The sequence below is a fragment of the Lemur catta genome, unplaced genomic scaffold (assembly GCF_020740605.2).
Source record: "Lemur catta isolate mLemCat1 unplaced genomic scaffold, mLemCat1.pri scaffold_63_ctg1, whole genome shotgun sequence".
NCBI classification, from domain to species: Eukaryota; Metazoa; Chordata; class Mammalia; order Primates; family Lemuridae; genus Lemur; species Lemur catta.
In genome coordinates this window covers 1,262,548-1,283,239 of record NW_025423863.1, presented here as the reverse complement: position 1 = coordinate 1,283,239, position 20,692 = coordinate 1,262,548, and the positions used below count along the sequence as shown (strand labels likewise).

At 34.2% G+C, this 20,692-nt stretch overlaps 1 long non-coding RNA gene and 1 pseudogene across 1 annotated transcript; both read right to left on the bottom strand.

The window, feature by feature from the left end:
* Window positions 1–1,675: 1,675 nt before the first annotated feature.
* LOC123629921 lies at window positions 1,676–8,661 on the bottom strand. The gene is made up of 2 exons (XR_006732380.1): window positions 8,571–8,661; window positions 1,676–2,485 (listed from the first exon to the last, which is right to left on the bottom strand). It is a non-coding gene; the product is annotated as an uncharacterized LOC123629921 (long non-coding RNA).
* Window positions 8,662–10,306: 1,645 nt separating this feature from the next.
* On the bottom strand, window positions 10,307–16,292 carry LOC123629919 (annotated as a pseudogene).
* Window positions 16,293–20,692: the final 4,400 nt, after the last annotated feature.

Sequence of the window (20,692 nt, the reverse complement as noted above, 5' to 3'; positions counted from 1 at the left end):
TTCTTTCCATATGATTTTTACTTTTACTCCTTCCCTAAGGCTTCTAACTCAGAGGTCCCATGTCCCTTTTCCCCTCCTTGGACAATGCTTCAGAGGGCAGGATTAGCCCTACAAGTCACTATGTAAGACTACGAAATAAATGATGAAGCTATACAACCAAAGCAAGATCCATGCTTTATGAACACATTATTCTCACACATTGAGGTGACAGGTTTGATACACAAGATCCTTAAGTTCATTTTACATATTCTGAAACCAAGTTGTTGAAAAGAAGAATTCTGAAGCCATGGTTGGTGTAGCAAATGAATATATCAAAACAAAGAAAAACTTCATTCAAATATTTACATTTAAAAAATAGGCTACTTATTAAGTGTGCTTGAACAAACCATGTGTGGAATTGAATTCCATTCATTATGGAGTTAGTTTCTGCTAAATACTTACTGATGCTATAGATGACCCCTGGCATCTGAGCACTTAAGAGTTTTCAACTGTTCCCAATCTACACTAAAAGAAGAAAACATGACAAATAATAAATTCTACATTTCTGAAGGCACTAATTTGAACCTCAGAAGTCGAAGGGCTGGTATGTAAGACAAATTGCTTAGGAGTGAGGAGGGCTGGCAGCTGTATAGCTTGGTGTGATTTTGCAATGTATTACCACGTATTCAGTAAGACTCTCTACAGGCCATTTAAATATTGTACTAACAACTTGCTGCATTATATTCCAGCAGTTTCACAAACTTAAATATTCACAAAAATGTTTTGGAATATATTCCTTGAGAATATGAAGGCTCTCCTATGTTACATTAAACAAAAAAACCATGCAGAGTTGGAGCTCATAGAGCTTTTTCAAAACAAACTACCGATCATACAGCCCAATTAAAAACTCAAACACTTTATAGTACAAAGTTTATAGTCCAGCAATGCCAATATAGGTAATTTGACAATTTAGGCTCTGCCTGCAAAGTGTTTAACAATTATACAATAACTTCTATTGTCATTGGCTTTGGCTCAGATGTTTAAATACTTTAACAGCTCAGAAAGACTTTTTTTTGTTTGTGTATGAATTTTGTTTTGTTTTTGTCTGTGTGGGCATGGGTATAGGGGGCATTGAATTGGATGAGAATGAAGAGAGGTCAGGAATTAATGAGCCACTAAAATTCCATTTACCATTTCCTTACAAAATATATGTGGGAGAATATAGCTTAAAGATAGAGAAGGAAAGCCTCTTATTTGTTTTTACTTTATCCTTTATCTAGTCTGACAATAATGCCAAACTTAATTTACTGCCTAAGGCAAGAATAACTCTCTAAGAGGATTTTATGAAGTCTAGTTTAATTTTGGTTCTAAGGTCTTAAGCACAATTTTTTGGAATTTTTTGAATTAACTGAAAAAAAGGTTATGTCAACAACCAAAACGCCCCAAAGTTTAGATTGGTTAGCAGCTTTAAAACATCCAACTCATTTTTTTTAAGACTAGGATTAGTTGGCATATGTCTCTGTCCCCACAATTTAATTTTCTGCTTAATCTGTAGACTAAGGCAACTTTTCTTAAGAAGGGGTGCATCTATTAAGGAGAGAAAAATTATTTCTTTAAAAAAAACTGAGTAGGTCTAAAATCATCCCAGAGCTATCTCTGGGTCAGAAGTACAGTAACAATGGACAACACAACCCAGTTTACACAAATGTACTGTTTTCTTTTTGTTAAAAAAGGGGTTAAGTTTTACATATCAAAGTCAGCAGAATTTTCATGTTTCACAATTTTGTTTGCTAGAGAGATCCCAAAATTGCTTGAATTCATTTGGGAAGTTTTCTGAAGGTGTGCCTTATAGTAAACAGCAGCAAAATACCAAACAATTCTATTGCCAAAAAGCAGCTAATCCTGCTTGTGCCTTTAGAATACTAGTTGTTAAACAACAACAACAAAATACTAATTTGTGCCATCAATTGAAATTTGAGCTATTCCAAGAAAGAAACAAATTCCTCCCTTTAAAACTATTCAAGGCAGGACATCAACAATCATATAGAGCAAATATTCATTGAGTTTTGGGGGGGAGGAAAATCAGAAAATGTCAAAAAGGAAGAGACAAAAGCATAATATTTAGTATTCTAAAGGCTCATTTCAGGTAGTTCAACAACGATTCTGGTAAAACCAACTGCTCACATCCACACACACACACACACACACACACACACACACACAGATTTTAATGGTTTTAAAAAAACCAGATTTTTACATTAGAAAAACGAATGCAGTGCATTTTCAGCAATATTATCGCCACAGACTCTGATTTCTCAGTCCACACATAAGTAGTAGTTGCCTTCTACGGTGACATGGCTTCTCTGCACTAATTCCCATCAGGCCGAAAAACATTAGGGCAGGTTAAGCAAAGACTGAATTGTTGCACAAAGGAACATTTACTCATCAGATCCCACTGATCTCTTCTGTGCCCGTTTCCTGGGCAACCTTCTTGGTGAAGCTTTATCTGAAAGAAAAGAGAAAGTTTTGAGCTTGTCTATTACAAGTATATTAGATTTAAAAGACATTTAAAAAGTATTTTCCTTCAACTTTCCCACTAAGGTTAAAACACACAAACATGCAAGAATACTATCTATTAACAATAATAAATGTCTCCTATCTAGCTACAGGTTTTTAAAAGAACCTTTAATATAACCTATCAAGAGGTAACTATTAAAATGACACTTTTTTGCAATTAGGATAGGAAAAAGATCTAATTGTGGTTACTATACTATTGAAGATATCATGCAAAATCATCTTGAATTCTGTATCTCAACATGTTTATAACATGCACAAGTAAAAACTTTTAGAAACAGCTTAAAAGGCATGATATTTGAAGCTCAAAAAAAAATTTACACTGGTTAAAAATTAAAAGATTTAGTATTTAAAAATGTAGTCATATTGTTTGCATAATTTTTCACAATTTCATAAATGTACCTGGAATAAGGAGCAGAATAAAGGACATTAGATAGTATTTCAATGCTAAAACTATTCTATGCACATAAGCATTATCTTTTTACTTCTTTCCCTTTATCTCCTATATAGACTCTTAGAGAGGTCTATTCAACAGAGAATAAATTTGTGGTGAGTTTTTCTACTTTTCTTCAGTAAGATGAACCATCTATAGTTTCTTTAAAAAGTAAAAGGCTAGGCGGGGTGCAGTGGCTCATGCCTGTAATCCCAGCACTCTGAGAGGCTGAGGCAGGAGGACTGCTTGAGGCCAGAAGTTCAAGACCAGCCTGAGAAACAGCACCCCGTCTCTACTAAAAACAGAAAAAGATTAGCTGGGTGTGGTGGTGCGCCTGTAGTCCCAGGTACTCGCGAGGCTGAGGCAGGAGGATTGCTTGAGCCCAGGAGTTTGAGGTTGCTGTGAGCTAAGCTGATGCCATGGCACTCTAGCCTGGGCAACAGAGTGAGACTCTGTCTCAAAACAAACAAACAAACAAACAAAAAAAAAAAAAAGTGAAAAGTTGGACATATCTTCTGACCATTAGTCTTTTTCTTATTTTCTAAAAATAATTTGCATATCAGGAAGATAAGCTCATTGTGGAATAAGTTAGAAATAGAAATAATTTTGCCAGCTGAAAAAAAGTGAAAGGTTGGAAAAAGATCTTCACCAAAGTATGAGGTTTGTTCATACTCACCAAAGCACACAAAATTCAGCAAAATACTGGTAAAATTGAATTTAAAATATCAGTATGATTTCATGATTTTAAAAATATGCGTTTTAGTTCAGTTCACAGCAAAGGCTTAGAAACAATGGGCTCAGTATAAATGATATCCCTAAAGTCTAGATTTTAGTTTCTAGCATTATTAGAAACATAGCTAGCTTCGTGTCTGGGGCAGAGAAAGTACAAAATAAATTTGGATTATCTTGCTGACCCAGCAAGTAAGGGATCATTCAAAGATCAAAGGGATAAGATTAGGGGCAGTTCGAAAGGGCTCTCAACAGCTAAAACTGTCACAATTTGAGCTTAAGAAAGAATATTGTTGACTGAGACACACTGATCCTATGAAAATCTAAGTTTATATATGATAATAAAAAAAGGAGAAAAATGAGAAAAAACTCATCTGGGTGGATTTTATACTAACCCTTTACTTTGAAAATTGGTAAAGGGAAGAATTAAGCATTTATCCTGCCTTTTTAGCAGGAATTGTCAATTCGGTAACTAGAGTACCAACTGATGAGAGATAACTCTACAAGTCTGACGGTTAGTAAAAACAAGAAATTACAACTGAAAACAATCAATTTCAACTTCTGACACATTACTGACTCATGCAAGGATTATCAACTGGTAAACAGTTCAGACAACTGAACAAATGTGCAATGCCAAAGTAGTACTACACAGATAACCTCCAGACTGCATGAGGAAACATCTACTGGTTACAAGGAAAGATCACGTGGCTACCACCCTGACCTAATGCTCAATTCAGCTTCACTAAGGATGGGGCAACCAGAGACTGTGTTCCTTGATGTAATAAAGGAAAAAGTACTTATTAGCTATGATGTATGCTATCAGCCAAAATAATTAAATATAATCAAACCTATAGATTTAACATCCGGTCTAGCTTGAACTGGTTATAAATTTAAAAGGACTTCAGAGATATAATAGCCAGATGCAGTTCATCATCCTGCAGTGGAAAACATCAGTTGTAAAGGATATTTTTCAAACAATAGGAGAAATTTCAATGTGACTATTATATGTAATAAAATAATAACTTTCTAAATGTGATGTTATTTCAGACTGGCAAATGTTATTTCTTTACAAACTGAAATATTTTAGAGGTAGTGTGTCATAGCTGTAATTTAAAGTATCTCAACATTAAACAAGTTAATAAATGACTTTTGTAATAGAAAAGAAATCTACATTGTAAAACAGCAAATAATCACGTACAGCCAACTATACTTTTCATACCCTTCTCTCTCCTTGAACTCTAGCCCTTGGCCTTTCAGAAATGCTCTCTCATTGGATATCACAGCATGAGGACTCTTTGACTTCACAGGGTGAGGCTACAACTAGAATCACCCAGGCTCTAGGGTTTGATACAAGTAATAATAGGGAGAAAGGACTGTTTGTGTGTGTTATGTGTCTTCAGCTATTTTCAAATCATAAAAACAATTTAAAAATAACATTCCTCTCAATGATAAGCTCATAGAGGACAATGCATCAAAAGATTCTTGAATCTGATAAATATTTTATCATCTTAATTGGGTAACTAGATTAGCTTAATGCTTCTTAGAAGCTCTGTTGTTGCTTGTAAAGTTTTTTCAAAACCAGAGATTCATTTAAACAGGAAAAGAAAAGGAAAAATAGAAGTAACTTTGGTGGTAGATAAGTTCCCATGGTTCTAAAGCAAACTCAGGCTAAATAATCAGATTTTGAGAAAGATAAGCAAGTATTGTTAAAAAAAAAACAGTGATGTTAACTCTACCCATCTTTAAGAAGTACGTCTCACTGGGGAAAACATATGGACTTCATAATGAAACAAACCTAGTTGTGAATCTTGGCAAGGTACTTTTTCTTAGGAGCAATTTTCTCATCAATAAATACACAGCTTCTTATCTTGCAAAGTAAATGCCCAATGCACAAAGGGCATATAACATATGTTTAAAGTCTTTCCTTCATGAAGGCCTCCTCTGACTTCTAATAGGATCCTTTTTCTTAACTTTTAAACTGTCCATGTTATTCTAACAATCACATACTGCCTCTGACTATTTAAATTATTTTTATATGTACTTTATTTCCTTAAACAGAAATGTAAATTCCTGAAAAACCAGGAATATTCCAAACTTCTTTTAACATATCACTCATAACCTACAGAATAGTAGGACACAATAGATAGTCAATACTTGCTGAATACAATTATACTCAATCTGAATTTTGCTCTACAAGTGTAATAATTCTAAGCTTTTAAATTCAGGGACAACAATGTCAGAAAGAAAGGTACTATGAAACCAACTTCCCACACTCTTTGTCCTGTAACAATTCTTTGGGAGGGATGGCTCCATAATTGTTACTTTGACTTTAGTTTTTAATTATATTTTTTATGCTTTTTAAACGCAGATTTAGCTAATTCTCTAAGACATTTAAAATTTAACTATTTTATGAAGAACTTGAAATAGGCCATGGTCTATACTTCTATCCAATTCTTCTTGCCATACTCAGTATCAGGACAGTATGTGTAAATATATAAGAAATTAGTAGCTACAGAGAAAGATTATTTCCTTCCATGATTTGAGCTGCCACCTATCCTATACATCCTGATATCTCCAAATCGTGATTCATATATACTCTAAAGCAGAATTTTAAATGCTTCCTGGACATCCTTATCTGGGTGTCCCAAATGCTTTTCACACTCAACCTATCTAATCCAAACGAATCTTTCCCCATCCATATATGCTTCTCTTCCTTAGATTACGGGACATTTATGGGTCCCATCTTCCATCCAGTTGCCTAAGCTCAGAATGCTGTTTCATTCACTCCTAACACATCCTGTCACCAAAAGCCCTGTCGGCTTCACCTCTGAAGTACCTTTCTATTCCCTTTTACTCTTATCACCATTGGCTCTGCTTAGACCCTAATGATCTCTCCTGCGCTTTACTGAAATCATCTAAATTGGTATCCCTGCTTCCAGTAGTCCTTCACAAAGCTATCATAATTCCTTTTTAAAACACAAAATTGTAATTCCTCTGTTTTGAAGTGTGTGACAGCTCTCTTTTATCTAGAAATCAAAAGTCCTTAGCACAGCACATAAAACCCTGAAGAATCCTTCTCACTCAACTTTTCAAGACTTCAGTCAAATGTCAACCCCTCCTGTGAATGATTTCCTACTCTCCTAGAGGGGGAAGGTCCCTCCAGTGCTCATATTACTTTGTACCTATTTTTATTAAAGCACTTGCCACGTTGTAATTACATTTCAAATAGAGAAAGCTAGCTCACAGAAATCAATAAGGAAAACAATTCAGGAAAGGGACTGATCAGCCAATTCACAGGAAAGAAATACTAAATAGCCAATACAGTCATCTCTTGGTATCAGCAGGGAATTGGTTCCAGGACACCCCCACATACCAAATCTGCACAATTATACTGCTTAAGCCCTGCAGCCAGCCCTGTGGATACAAAAAGTTGGCCCTCCCTATACGTGGGTTTTGCATCCCTCAAATACTGTATTTTCAACCCGAGTTTGGTTGCAGATGTGGAACCTGCTGATATACAGAGGACAGACTACATTTACTGAAAAAAATCCACATGTAAGTGGAACCTCACAGTTCAAATCCCTGTGGTTCAAGGGTCAAGTGTAAATACATGTGTAAAGAAGTTGAATCTCATTCTTAAAGAAATGTAAATGAAAAACAGCAAGATACTATTTTGTATCATAATGACAGATTAAAATATTTGATACTTAATACTTGAGAATGATTAGTGAGAATGGAGAAGAAACGGACTATTATTGCAAACATAAATTGGCACTTTTTAGGAGAGAAATGAAGTCCTTTCCATAAAAATTTAAATGTACATGATCTTTGACCTAGCTATTCTAAGTTATCTTATAAATTTATATGTAAAAATACTCATTACAGCATTATTTTTAAGTGAAAAAACTGGAAATAAGTTAATCATTCAATACAGGACACGTTAAATCTATCACAATACATTTATATAAAGAAATACTGTCTACTTATTAAGAAGAATGAGGTAATTATATATGTTGCTGGCATAAAGAGACATCTAAGACATGAAAACTGAAGTTGTAGAGCCATGTGGACTGCATGATGTCATTTGAACACTCACATAGAAACAACAGAAGAATATGCTTATAAATGTATAGCAAATACTTGGGATACATAAACGTAACACCAATTATTTATGAAAGATGGGATTAGTAAAGGCAGGAGCTGACTTTAGTTTTTAACTTCTATATTATTTCATTTTTTAGAATGAGGCTGTACTGATTTTATAATAAATGTTTTTAAAAAGTCTCTCTACAATTGGAGAAAAAAATTCTACATTCCTTTATAAAGATCACTATTTTAAAAAATTGCATATATAACTGAAACATATCTGTTAGGTAAACTACCAAGTAATACTTTAGGTTTACTCTTTCAAACTGGAGTATGTATTTAGTAGTTTTTTAAATAAAATATAGTACTAAAAACTGTTCCATTACTCATTAAACTTACTATAAGGTATTTATGTGCTAGACAAGAGCCCCCAACATTCTATCAAACACCATTAAAAATTTAAACACCTCACCTCTTCTACTTTGCACTGAAGCAAGGGGAAAGAAAAGAGACAGGAAATAGATTAGGAATATAGAAAATTCATACATTTATAAATAAACTGCAGATTTGGAAGCATTTCAAAATTAAAGCCTAAGAAATACTACACATAGAACAAATCTTCAAAGACTTCACTAATCATTATACTAAATTCTATACAAGTAATGGAAAAGACGCATCTTAAACAGTACTGACCAAGCACTTCTTGCTAAATCTATTTAATTTCCAGTTAAGAGAAAGCCTTCCCAGCCAAGTTTGTTAGACTACTTACTGATCTGATTCAAAGTTTCCTGAGGAATACAACTCATGTCAACGTCATTCTGACTTGAGGTACCCATTTCTACTTTCTGTATGGGTCTCTTGTGCTAAGAAAACATAAAAATAAAAAATATATAAAACTACATTTTAAAGTAGTTCTATAATATCGAATTTTCCCTTGCTATAAAGCTTCATATGTTACTATACCATTGGTAGACCAAATAAGACTGTCTATCTATATAATGATTTTATTTCCCTTTAGGAATCAAATTGTAATCAAAGAATAAATTTATTTCTACATTCAATAAAATTCAGGGTAACTGCTGAAATGTTGCACACAGGCGGTTCCTACATTGTAAGCTAAATAGAGTTAAACAGTTGGCACAGATAAAACAAAAACATAAAACCGCATTTAAGCTAACAACCTCAATTTAATGTAAGAGCCTCAAACTTTCTCCCTAGAGTATTTACAACAAAACTGCTAAAAAGTAAAAATGATTCATTTTTTTACCTTGCTCTAAAAAAACACCAAAAAACAATTAAAAAACTTAATTATCTACATAAGTATTATATAGCCCATAAATTAGATTCTGAATACACAGAAAGATAACTAAATAATGGTTTCATTCAAATGGGAAAAAAAGAGATGTAGTTATACCTAATAAATTTATAGCAAAAATTCCCACTAAAATGAGGCAATGAAGTTTTGGAAATTAACATTGAAGCACCTCTTTTAAAGAAAAATGCTGGCCAGGTGTGGTGGCTCATGCCTGTAATCCCAGCACTTTGGGAGGCTGAGGCAGGAGGATCGCTTGAGGCCAGGACTTCAAGACCAACCTGGGCAACATAGTGAGACTCTATCTTTACAAAAAATTTTAAAAATTGGCCGGTGCGGTGGTGTGCGCCTATGGTCCCAACTATTCTGGAGACTGAGACAGTAGGATCATTTGAACATAGGAGTTGGAGGCTACAATGAGCTATTGATCATGCCACTGTACTCTAGCTTGGGTGACAGAGCAAGACCTCATTACAAAATAAATAAATAAATATTTAGAAATTTAAAAAGTGATTATTAATAACATTTATTGTTAATTTTAATATAGATTTGACTGCCTGACTTAAGGCTTAGTAAATATTCACTAAAATGACTAGCAGTTGTTTAGGGTCTAATAGATTATACCAACATATTATTGACACAATTTGCGTTATACTTTCCCATTGAGAGGAACAGCAGAGCTATTGTTTCTGTGGGGTAAAAGGGAGAAAGAAAGAGATGGTGGAGGGAAAGAAGATGGGGAGTAAGGACTCAGTAGGGGACAACCAGAATGACAACCCAAGATGATACCACTTTACTACGCTGACCACAAAAACAGAAGTTTGACTCATAGAGCAAATATAGCCAAATTCTTTTTCTTTTTCATATGAAGAGACTCATCTATGAATTAAGAATTATCCCTGTAAGTATTAAGGCAAATATAAAAGCTGGACTGCTAACAGATAAACAGCATATCCATGCAAAAGTATAGTAAACAGAACAATGAAATCTTTCTCGGTTTGAGGAAAAAAAAATTATAGCATAATTTGGAGTTACAATACCAGTAAGATCACTCTGGAGGGTACAGACAAAGGACAATAATTGTATGTGTGCATGAAAGTCTAAATGAATCCAAGTTACATGTCCAGGGTCTCATCTTCAGGTTTTATTTTAAAAAGGTTCAACAAAGCTGTAAGTATACAAACCTACAGTCAGAAGCAGCCACAAAGAACTAGACTGTGCTTAATTCGGTATTGTAGTGACTTCTGAAGTATGATTGTAAGAGGTGTTTATCTATAATTACCTTTCTTGACTCTAGGAGTTGATGAAGGCCAACAACAACCAGAAGCCCAAGACCAGCAAGGAACATACACATAAAGATTCTGGCATAAAAGAAAACATAAACTGGCTTTAATTCATAAGAAATACCACAGCTAATTACAACTGTAATTCTAACACATGACATAAGCTTTCCAAATAACTTGTAGGGAAAACGAGTATTTTTCACTCAACTTAAAATTCAGGCAATTAGTTTTATAAATTTAATTTATATTTGAGAGCAATTAGTCAATAAAAAAGTAATTCTATGATTTAAAATGAATAAAATTACATTATAATTTATGCTATTTTCAAAGCTCACAGTTTAAAATAATTGTGTTAGGTTTTATGTGCCTCAAACATTACATTATTTTGCAATTTAAAAATTACTTCAGGTGAATTACATTTAAGTCTAAAGTAAGAATGACTCTTCATTCAGAAAGAACATGTTTTTCAAGATAAAAACTTCTAATTTATGTTTTCGGCAGTAATTTTAGACTTAGCTTATGCTGGTGAATAACTTATGAGCATGGGGTAAAAAACAATTTAGAAGAGAGGAAGGACAGAAAGCCAACTACTATCTTTTAAAAAGATTTGTCAGTTTCACTTATCTTTCCTAACTTGATATTAATAGTTGTAACAATCATCTAAAGTAAGAATAATGTAGTAAGGATTTCACCATAAAGTCCATTTTCACCATTCAAAAAAAATTTGTTGAAATAGGAGCAAACCTTCCAGTCCTACCTTATGAGATCAAGATCTACATACTGTAACTTTCACTTACGGTTCTCCATCTAACCCATCTTCTCTTTCAATAACTGTAACTGTTTGATTGAAGACTGCATCTTGCAATACATTGCCCTATTTAAAAAAAAAAAAATCACAAAAATCTGAAATCTATTGGAAAGTATGAAAGCTTGTAAGATTTAAAACTGTTACCCTAACAGATATACTATCGCTTTCTCATCACTTAGAAAGTCAGTAAACTCAACAGTCATATATAATTACACTATTCAATGCCAGGGACTCAACATTATAATGTTACTTTCACCTATAAAATAAAAATGTCACCAGGCTGGGCATGGCAGCACCTGCCTATAGGCCCAGCTACTTGAGAGGCTGAGGTGGGAGAATCTCTTGAACCCAAGAGTTCAAGTCCATCCTGGGAAACATAGTGAGACCACTCTCTCAGTTGTCCCCTACTTTCTTTGGGGTTGAGGTGAGTGCAGAAGGGAGGTGTTCGAGGAATCAGGAAAACAAAGTAAAAAATGAGATAACATTGCAGAAAGAAACAAAGATCACAAAGCATTCTTACATCAGCTCTATCTTCTGTTATCTGCAATCCTCCAAAACAAGGAAGGAAGCATGAAAACGTACAGTAGTTGCAAAAGCATATAATTTTAAGAACCGGACCTGAGCAAAAGTCAAATTCATGTTCTAAACTGACAATGGGCTGGAAATCAATTTCTTTATAATTAATGGGTTGGTGATTTTCAGTATCAACATATTTTTCTGTTGTGGTCTTGAAACAATTTTGTCAGGTCAACACAATTTTAGTTTTCAAATATATCAGCATCACTGGGACAATACATAGCTCTGTGTTCGATGCCTCACAAAAATACAGTACTTTTTCAAAACTGTCGGTTACTGCTGAACTATAATTATATAAGTTTTACTTCAAGATGTTTTACCTCAAGATCTTTCAGTTTGCATTCCTCTATTGACAATTCCAGGAATCAGAATAGACTAATGAAAATAACATTCAAAATGGAACTGAAACTACAAATATGCTTGTTGGATCACATTTAATTCTATGTGGAAGGAAGAAAACCCTTCCTTCCTGTCTACTAAGTAATTAGAATAAAAGGGACAATTTAATGGCAACACAAGAAATTTAACTCAGACACAAGGTAAATGTGTTAACACTGGGGTGAATTAGGTTCCAAGAGAAAATGAAATTTCCTTCTCTGAACACTTTTTGAAAAGGGAATGGTTTAGAGGTGCTCTCATCTGAAGGAAACAACAATTAGCATACAGAGGTCAACTTCCAGCAGTAAAATTCTAGTGGGTTTCCTTCATTTAGTCACTGATGACTATATATAACACACAGTTTAAAAATCATAATATATCAGAGCTTATATTAGGACATTTGGTTCTCATAAATGAAAACTAAACCATAAATCTTGCTGCTAAAACTACCTTAAAAATATCTGATTATATCTTATCTGTGAGTGTATAAAATGATGGAAAAACAGTTGCAGAAAGTCTTTTTTTTTTTGAGACAGAGTCTCACTTTGTTGCCCGGGCTAGAGTGAGTGCCGTGACATCAGCCTAGCTCACAGCAACCTCAAACTCCTTCCTGGGCTTAAGCGATCCCACTGCCTCAGCCTCCCGAGTAGCCGGGACTACAGGCATGCGCCACCATGCCCGGATAGAGTCTTTAAAATTTATAAACATAAGCAGTAAAATAGGCAAAACAAGCAATAAAAGGAGGTACAAAACACATTATTTAATAGATCTTAACATCTAAATCAGTAGGAGACTACAGCGTGTGGCTTACTCTCCTTTTCCTTTTAAGATCCTGCTCAACTCCTTCCTCTCTCACACAACAGCACCTTATTACACGTATCTCTAGTATGCATCCCTTATCACACTGTTTTACTGCCTGTTTTTGTCCATCTCCCCCACTGGATTATAGACTTGACAGAGATTTGTAATTTACCTTTGCCTCTTTGGTGCCTATCACAATTTCAACCACAAAATAGGCACTTGAATGAATAGAAGACTATTTATTAAACAATGTCAATTGTCCCCATTCATCTCTAACCTTTAAAAAAAAAAAAGGTTTAAAGGCCTTACATTCAAATCTTTGTAGTTCAGATTGATGACCAGACCAAAGGGTCGTCCACCCATAGGCTCTGCAGGAATGAAGGAGTAACTCAAAAGTTGCTTGTCTCTGAGGTGGCACTACAGTGTTCAGAGGAAGAGCTGTGAAATTCTGGATATAAAACTGGTAGTCCTGAGGATAACAGAATGAGCCATCTAAGGATTCAACAATGAAATCTTCGGTACCCTTGTTTGTAAAGCCTACCAGGAACTTCACAATGTTATTTGCTGGAAAATCTAAGAAACAAAATAGAGACAAGAAAATTTGAACACATACCAAGAGTTCAAAATAAAACGATATTACTAATAGATTTTGACACCCTTTTCCTGCTGTTTATGGAGTTGGTTTCAGAATTCTTTTCAATAGAGCACTCTAGTCAGCCACTAAGTAAAAATTAATCAATTAGAGTTGTTATATAAGCTTTTTGTCTATACTCTAGCATTCCAACACGTGGGTTTAACTAAGCATCTCAATTTCAGACCAGATTACATTCCAATTACGTGGTCTCAGAAAGAGTTGTGTACTTTTAGCAGCAAGATTATCATGCAGCAGGGTTATACATCTTGGTGAAGTCACTTTCAACTCTAACTCAGTATGCTATCTGTGTAGATAAATGGAGAAAAGAATGATGGAAAGATAAAGTCCAAGAGGACCATCTGAAAACTAGTATTTTTAGAACATAAAAAATTAATCAGACAATCTATCTCCACTTTAAGCAAGTAGACAAATGTAAATTTGAAGGTTAAGATCCAAGGAGGCAGATATAAAAATAAATGGAACAAAACTCACTTAATCAAATTATATTCTGCAGGCATAAAGTTGGAAAGTACATGGCAATAAAACAAAAAACTTGAGAAGACCAAGAAAATTAATAACTTTCAATATTAAGTCTTCACTAATTATACTGTAGTCTACAGAGTTGAGTTTCATCCAGTACAGTACAGGCTGTGGGGTCAGACAGGTTGTCTCCATAATCTATTTATGAACTGGATAACCCTGGACAAGTTTCTTAACTTCTGTAAGCCTCAGTTCAACAGTAACTATGCTCAGAAGGTGTGTTAGGATTAATACATGCAAGGTATTGAGAACAGTGCCTACTGTATAGCCCTCAATAAATATCAGCCATTCAATTTATTTTCTTTTAATAAAATCTAGGCTCTAACCAAGGCATAATTGAAGAGATTTAATATTTCATTAATGTTTAACACTCAAAATATAATAAGTTACTTTGCTGTGGCAGTTTGAAAAAGTTTTAAAACATTATCTTTGAAAAGAACATTTAATTTCTAGTCAAACTGAGCAGTATTTATTTTTCCCTTAGTTTAAATGCCAGCAATATTACCTTAAAGATATTGGTTCTCATATACATGAGAAAGTTTTTTCAAAATACTTGTTTGCATTACATTTGTTATGTAAAAGAGAATGTTAATAAGATCTTAAGCACTACCAATGCTTCCCCAAAACCCCAAGCTTGTCATTTTAAAATTCTTATATCTGAATAAAAATTAATACTTCTGTATTACCTTCTCCTTTTACAAACAAGATAGTAGTATCTGCACTTGGTGAAGCTTCAGGTTCACCAGATACATCTTCTTCCTCTTTATCTTCTGCCTAAGAAAAACAACATTAAAATGGATTATTACGGGAGAAAAAAAATGCATCATCCTTTAAGAATAAAGACTTCACTAGATTCTGGCAAAATATTGATTCTCCGTGGCTTTACTGGGATTAGCAATATGAATCCCACTGTCTTGTAATAGTTAAAATAGAATACCTAGGCTGGGTGTGCTGGCTCACGCCTGTGATCCTAGTATTCTGGGAGGACGAGGTGGGAGGATGGCTCAAGGTCAGGAGTTCAAGACCAGCCTGAGCAAGAGTGAGGCCCCGTCTCTACTAAACAATAGAAAGAAATAAGCTGGACAACTAAAAATATATAGAAAAAACTGGCCGGGCATGGTGGCGCATGCCTGTAGTCCCAGCTACTCAGGAGGCTGAGGCAGGAGGATCACCTGAGCCCAGGAGTTTGAGGTTGCTATGAGCTAGCCTAATGCCACGGCACTCTAGTCCAGGCAACAGAGCAAGATTCTATCTCAAAAAAAAAAAAAAAAAAAAAAGAATATCTAGAGCAGTGCATCTTGATGGCAATGTGCATACCAATTCTCTGGGTATCTTGCAGATCTGATTCAGGTCTACACTGAAGCCTTGAAGAGCAGAAATAATTTGCAGCTCCTACAAGTATGTTGTGCTATTTCAAGTGTGTTATGCTATTTCATTGAACTAAGTGTGTTGAAAAGTAAAATAATTTGCTTATAGCTAACGGCCAGATTCCGCTTCTGTGAGCGGTGCTTGCTTACTCAAATGCTTGGTAAACAAGGCTCAGGCCCTGGGGGGGTGACTACAAACAACTTACTGATAAAGGGGCCGAGGCATGATCAGCACGTAAACAGCCTAACAGCCAGGACAACATTCCTAATCGCACGTAGACGGCTTGTGCAGGGGGTGTGTGTGTGGGTTTGGGCAATGAATATTGGACAATCTTTTGTAACAAGCTATAGCAAAAGTATAAAAGGGCATATGTCCCATTGAGCGGGGTCCTAGTTCGTAAAGAGACCACTGCGTTGGTGCTCTGGGACTTGGACCCTGGCTCGAGCCAGCCAATAAACTCCTTTGCCTTTTGCAGCCTTGGACTCTGCCATTCTGTTCCTGGGGCGGAACGGGGAACCGGTTCTAACAGCCTGAAATCCTTTATTTCTACAAGCACCCAGGATATGCCAAGGCTGCTGGTATTTTAGACCACACTTTGAATTGCAAGATTCTAGAGCAGTGGTTGATAAACTTTTTCTGTAAAGGCCAAATGGCAAATATGGCTCTGGAGACCATAAAGTCCCTATTGCAACTACTCAACTCTGTGACTACAGCGTGAAAGCAGCCACAGACAATATGTAAAGGAGTGGCCACGGCTGGCTTTGGCCTGTGGCCACATCTTACTCACCCATGTTCTCAAGCACCTTGTTACCAGCCTACAAAGATTTCCATTCACATAACAGAAAAATTTTCCTTTGAGAATCTGTCACATAATTTGCAAGAAATCATTAAAAAAAAAAAGTTACCAGGGATCTTATTAGGGTAATATAAATGTCCTAAAACTGAATTCATGTTGCACAACTGGGCAAATTTACCAGTTGTATGCTTAAAACAGGTGAATTTTACAATACATAAACTGTATCTCAAAGTCTTTTTTTAAAAGTGAACAAATTTTACATTTGAAACTCTAAACCTCAGTACAGCATCATTTTTCCAGGCATTAAAAAGGATTACAGAGATAATCGTATATTTGAAGCGTTCGGGCCCTAAAACTGAGATACTTAAGGGCACCACTGTTTACTGGCAGTTGAATTTTCATTTATGTAGAACACTCCGTCCCCTAGTAGATAAGACTTCTCAAGGGCAAATACTGTCTTGTAATTTTAAAATTCTTCACATTGGGCTCATTCACTTGAAAATGCACTCAAACATTTGTTCAATGACATTTATAAATTTCAACAAAAAATTACAAGGCATACTTAAAGATAAAAAAAAAAACAGTTTCAAAAGACAGAGCAAACGTCAGAACCAAATTCAGATATGATAGAGATGTGGGAATTATCAAACAGGGAGTTCAAAACAACAATGATTAATATAGTAAAGGTTTTAATGTAAAAAATGACATCATGCAAGACAGATAGGCAATGTAAGCAGGGAATAGGGACTCTAAGAGAAGATTCAAAAGAAAATGCTGAAAATCAAAAGCACTGTAACAGAAATAAAGAATGCTTTGGGTGGGCTCATCATGAAATAGGGCACAACCAAGGAAATAATTAGTGAACTTGAAGAAATAAACTTCTAAAACTGTAATGCAAATAAAAAAATAACATGAAACAAAATATCTAAAACTTATGGGACAATTACATAAGTTGTAATATTGGTGTAATTATAATAACAGAATGAGAATAAAGAGAAAGAAATTTTAAGAATTTGAGGTGAAAATGACTGAATATTTTTTAATTGTAATTATAGGCATGAAGTTATAGATCCAGGAAGTTCAGAGACCACTAAGCAGAAAAAATAACCAAAATATCTAATCTAGCTTAGATAGTCAAAGTTATGGGTCAACTTGCCTAGTCTATGGTACCCAGTTGCTCAAATAACAGTTTGGATGTTGCTGTGAATGTATTTCAAATTAAAATAAAATCAAAATATTATTTACATTAGCAAAAATGTTAATGGTGATGTGTTAATTATATTACCACAAAATGAAATGCTTAGTTATAAATCTTTACAAAATTTGTACAATATCTACATGAAGAAAACACTGATGAAAGAAATCAAAGGAGATCTAAATGAATGGATGTTCTAGGATAGGATGACTCTATTTCCAAGATGTCAATTTTCCCTAATTTGACCTATAGAGTCAATACAGTTTATTAATAATCAAAATTCCAGAAAGTTATTTGTGTATGTTAACAAACTGATTCTAAAGTTTATGTAGAAAGGCAAAAGACTCAGAATAGCTAACATAATATCAAAGGAGAAGAACAAAGTCAGAAGACTGATACTACCCAATTACAAGTCTTAACAGTAATTAAGGCACTCAAGTATTGGTGAAAGACTAGATAAACAGATCTTTGGAACAGAATAGACAGCTCAGAAATATATCCACACTACTATAGTCAACTGATCTTTGACAAACAAGCAAAGGCAATTCATTGGCAAAAGGACAGTCTTTTCAAAAATCATGCTGAAACAACTTGATATTCACATGCAAAATCATTACTCTAGCCACATATCTTATACCTTTTACAAAAATTATCTCAAAACAGATCATAGGTCTAAATGTAAAATTTAAAAATATAAAATTCCAAAGGAGAGAACTGATACCCATGGTTTTGGTGATGATTTTTTAAATAAAACACAAACACTATGAAAGAAAAACTATAATTTAAAGTTCATTAAAAATACAAATTCCTCCTCTATGAAAGACTTTGGTAAGAGAATGAAGAGCTGAGAGATAGACTTGGATAAAATCTTTGCAAAATATATATCTGACAAAGTAATTGTATTCTAAATATACAAATAAATCTTAATATTCAACAATAAGAAAATAAACAATTACAAAATGGGAAAAAGATTTGAATAGACACCTCACCAATTAAGATATACATAGATGGCAAATAAGCATATGAAAAGATGTCTTGATGGAATTACAAATTAAAATAATTACAAGGTAGAACTACAATCTATTAGAATGACTAAAATCTAAAACATTAAAAAAAATGCTGACTAGGATGTGGCTCAACAAGAATTCTCATTCATTGCTGGTTGGACTGCAAAATGGTAAGGCCACTCAGGAAGATACTTGGTACTTTTCTTAAAAAACTAAATATACTCTTTGTAGGATCAAGCCTTGTTCCCTTGGTATTTATTCAAAGGATTTGAAAACTTCTCTTCACACACACAAACACACAACTACATACAAATATTTATAGTAGGTGTATTCTTGTCAAAACCTGGAACCAATTAATATATTTTTCAATAGATGAATGGATAAGCAAACTATGTAAGGTACAGCCTTACAATTCAATATTATTCATTGCTAAAAAGATATGAATGATCATATCACAAAAATGTAAAGGAAACTTAAATTCATATTGCCAAGTGAAAGAAACCAATCTGAAAAAGCCACATATGGTATAATTTTAATTATATGGCATTCTTCAAAAGGCAATCCTATGGAGACAGTAAAAAGATCAGTAGTTTCTAAAGTTTCACATGGAGGGGGGTAAGGATGAATAGGTGTGGCACAGAGGGTTTAGGACAGTGAATCTATTCTTTATAAGCTATGATTGTAGAATAGAAGATGGTGGCCAAAGACAATTTCACTTTACCTGAAATAGTCTCATTTTTTATAGAAGTATATTTTTAAAAATATGTTTAAAAATATTTATGTATATGGAAAGACTGGAAAATAATGTGTTGAAACATTAACAGTAGTTAATTCTGAGTAGTGAGTAGCAAGTGTTTGTTATTTTCTTCTTTTTACCTTTTCGTTAAAAATTCCAGCTCCTCCTCCAAACAAATGTATGTAAAGAATCTTTACCAAAGCTATGTTAAAAATAAATAAATAAATTGAAGGAGAAAATAAAGAAGACTATATTAAAGATTCACATATGAACTTACAATTTGTAAAATGATGTTTTTGAAAAGGCAACAGTGATAGAATGCAAAGTATAGATAGACAGAGGAGCCTTAGAGTGGAGGTGGAATGCCTCTTCCAGCCACTATAACATGATAAAGAAGAAAGAATACATGCCAATTAGATTTGTTCCTTTCTTCCTCTCACTATATTCCTTCAGGATTTGATGATTTTCTGCAGTGGTATGTCTTGATGCCTGGAGGACATTATCCTAAGGGAAGTAAGCTAGTCATACAAGGACGAATATGCGATGATCTCACTTATGTTTGGGTTCTAAACTTTTGAGCTCATAGAAGTAGAGAGTAGAATGGTGTTGACCAGGGACTGATGGTGAGGGGAATAAAAGTGATGTTGGTCAAAGAGCATAAAGTTTTGCTTAAATAGGAACAATAAATTCTGGAGATCTTCTGTACAGCATGGCAACTATAGTTAATAATAATCTATTGTATACTCGGATATTGTCCAATAGTTAATTTTGAATGCTCTCAGCACAAAATAATGATAAGCATTTGAGGTGATGGGTATGTTAATTAGCTTTATGTAATCTTTCCACAATGTATACATATATAAAAATCATATTGTACCTATAAATATATATATATAATTCTTTGTCAATTAAAAATAAAGTTTAAAATAAAATTATTCAAAAGTATTAATATTAATTTAAAATTAGGCATTATTGCCAGAGTGTGGAGGAGTATCGACCTGGGAAATGTGTGGTCAATGAGAGAATGTGCACCCTCTGCTTGAGCAAGGAATAGCAAATGGCTGAAAAACCAAATTTAATTTCTGATAGAAAAGGTAAACTAAACACTTTTACCAAATTGTGTGTATATATAATTTATCATATGTATCATTTATACTATATATATATATATTTTTTTTTTTTGAGACAGAGTCTCACTTCGTTGCCCGGGCTAGAGTGAGTGCCGTGGCATCAGCCTAGCTCACAGCAGCCTCACACTCCCGGGCTTAAGCGATCCTACTGCCTCAGCCTTCCGAGTAGCTGGGACTACAGGCATGCGCCACCATGCTCGGCTCATATATACAATATATTTTAAAAGAAATATCATTCTACATACTTTAAGTTCTGCGTAATTTAACAATAGGTATTTTTAGACAATCAAAAAAAAAATAATGGAAGGCATATATCTATTGGCATTC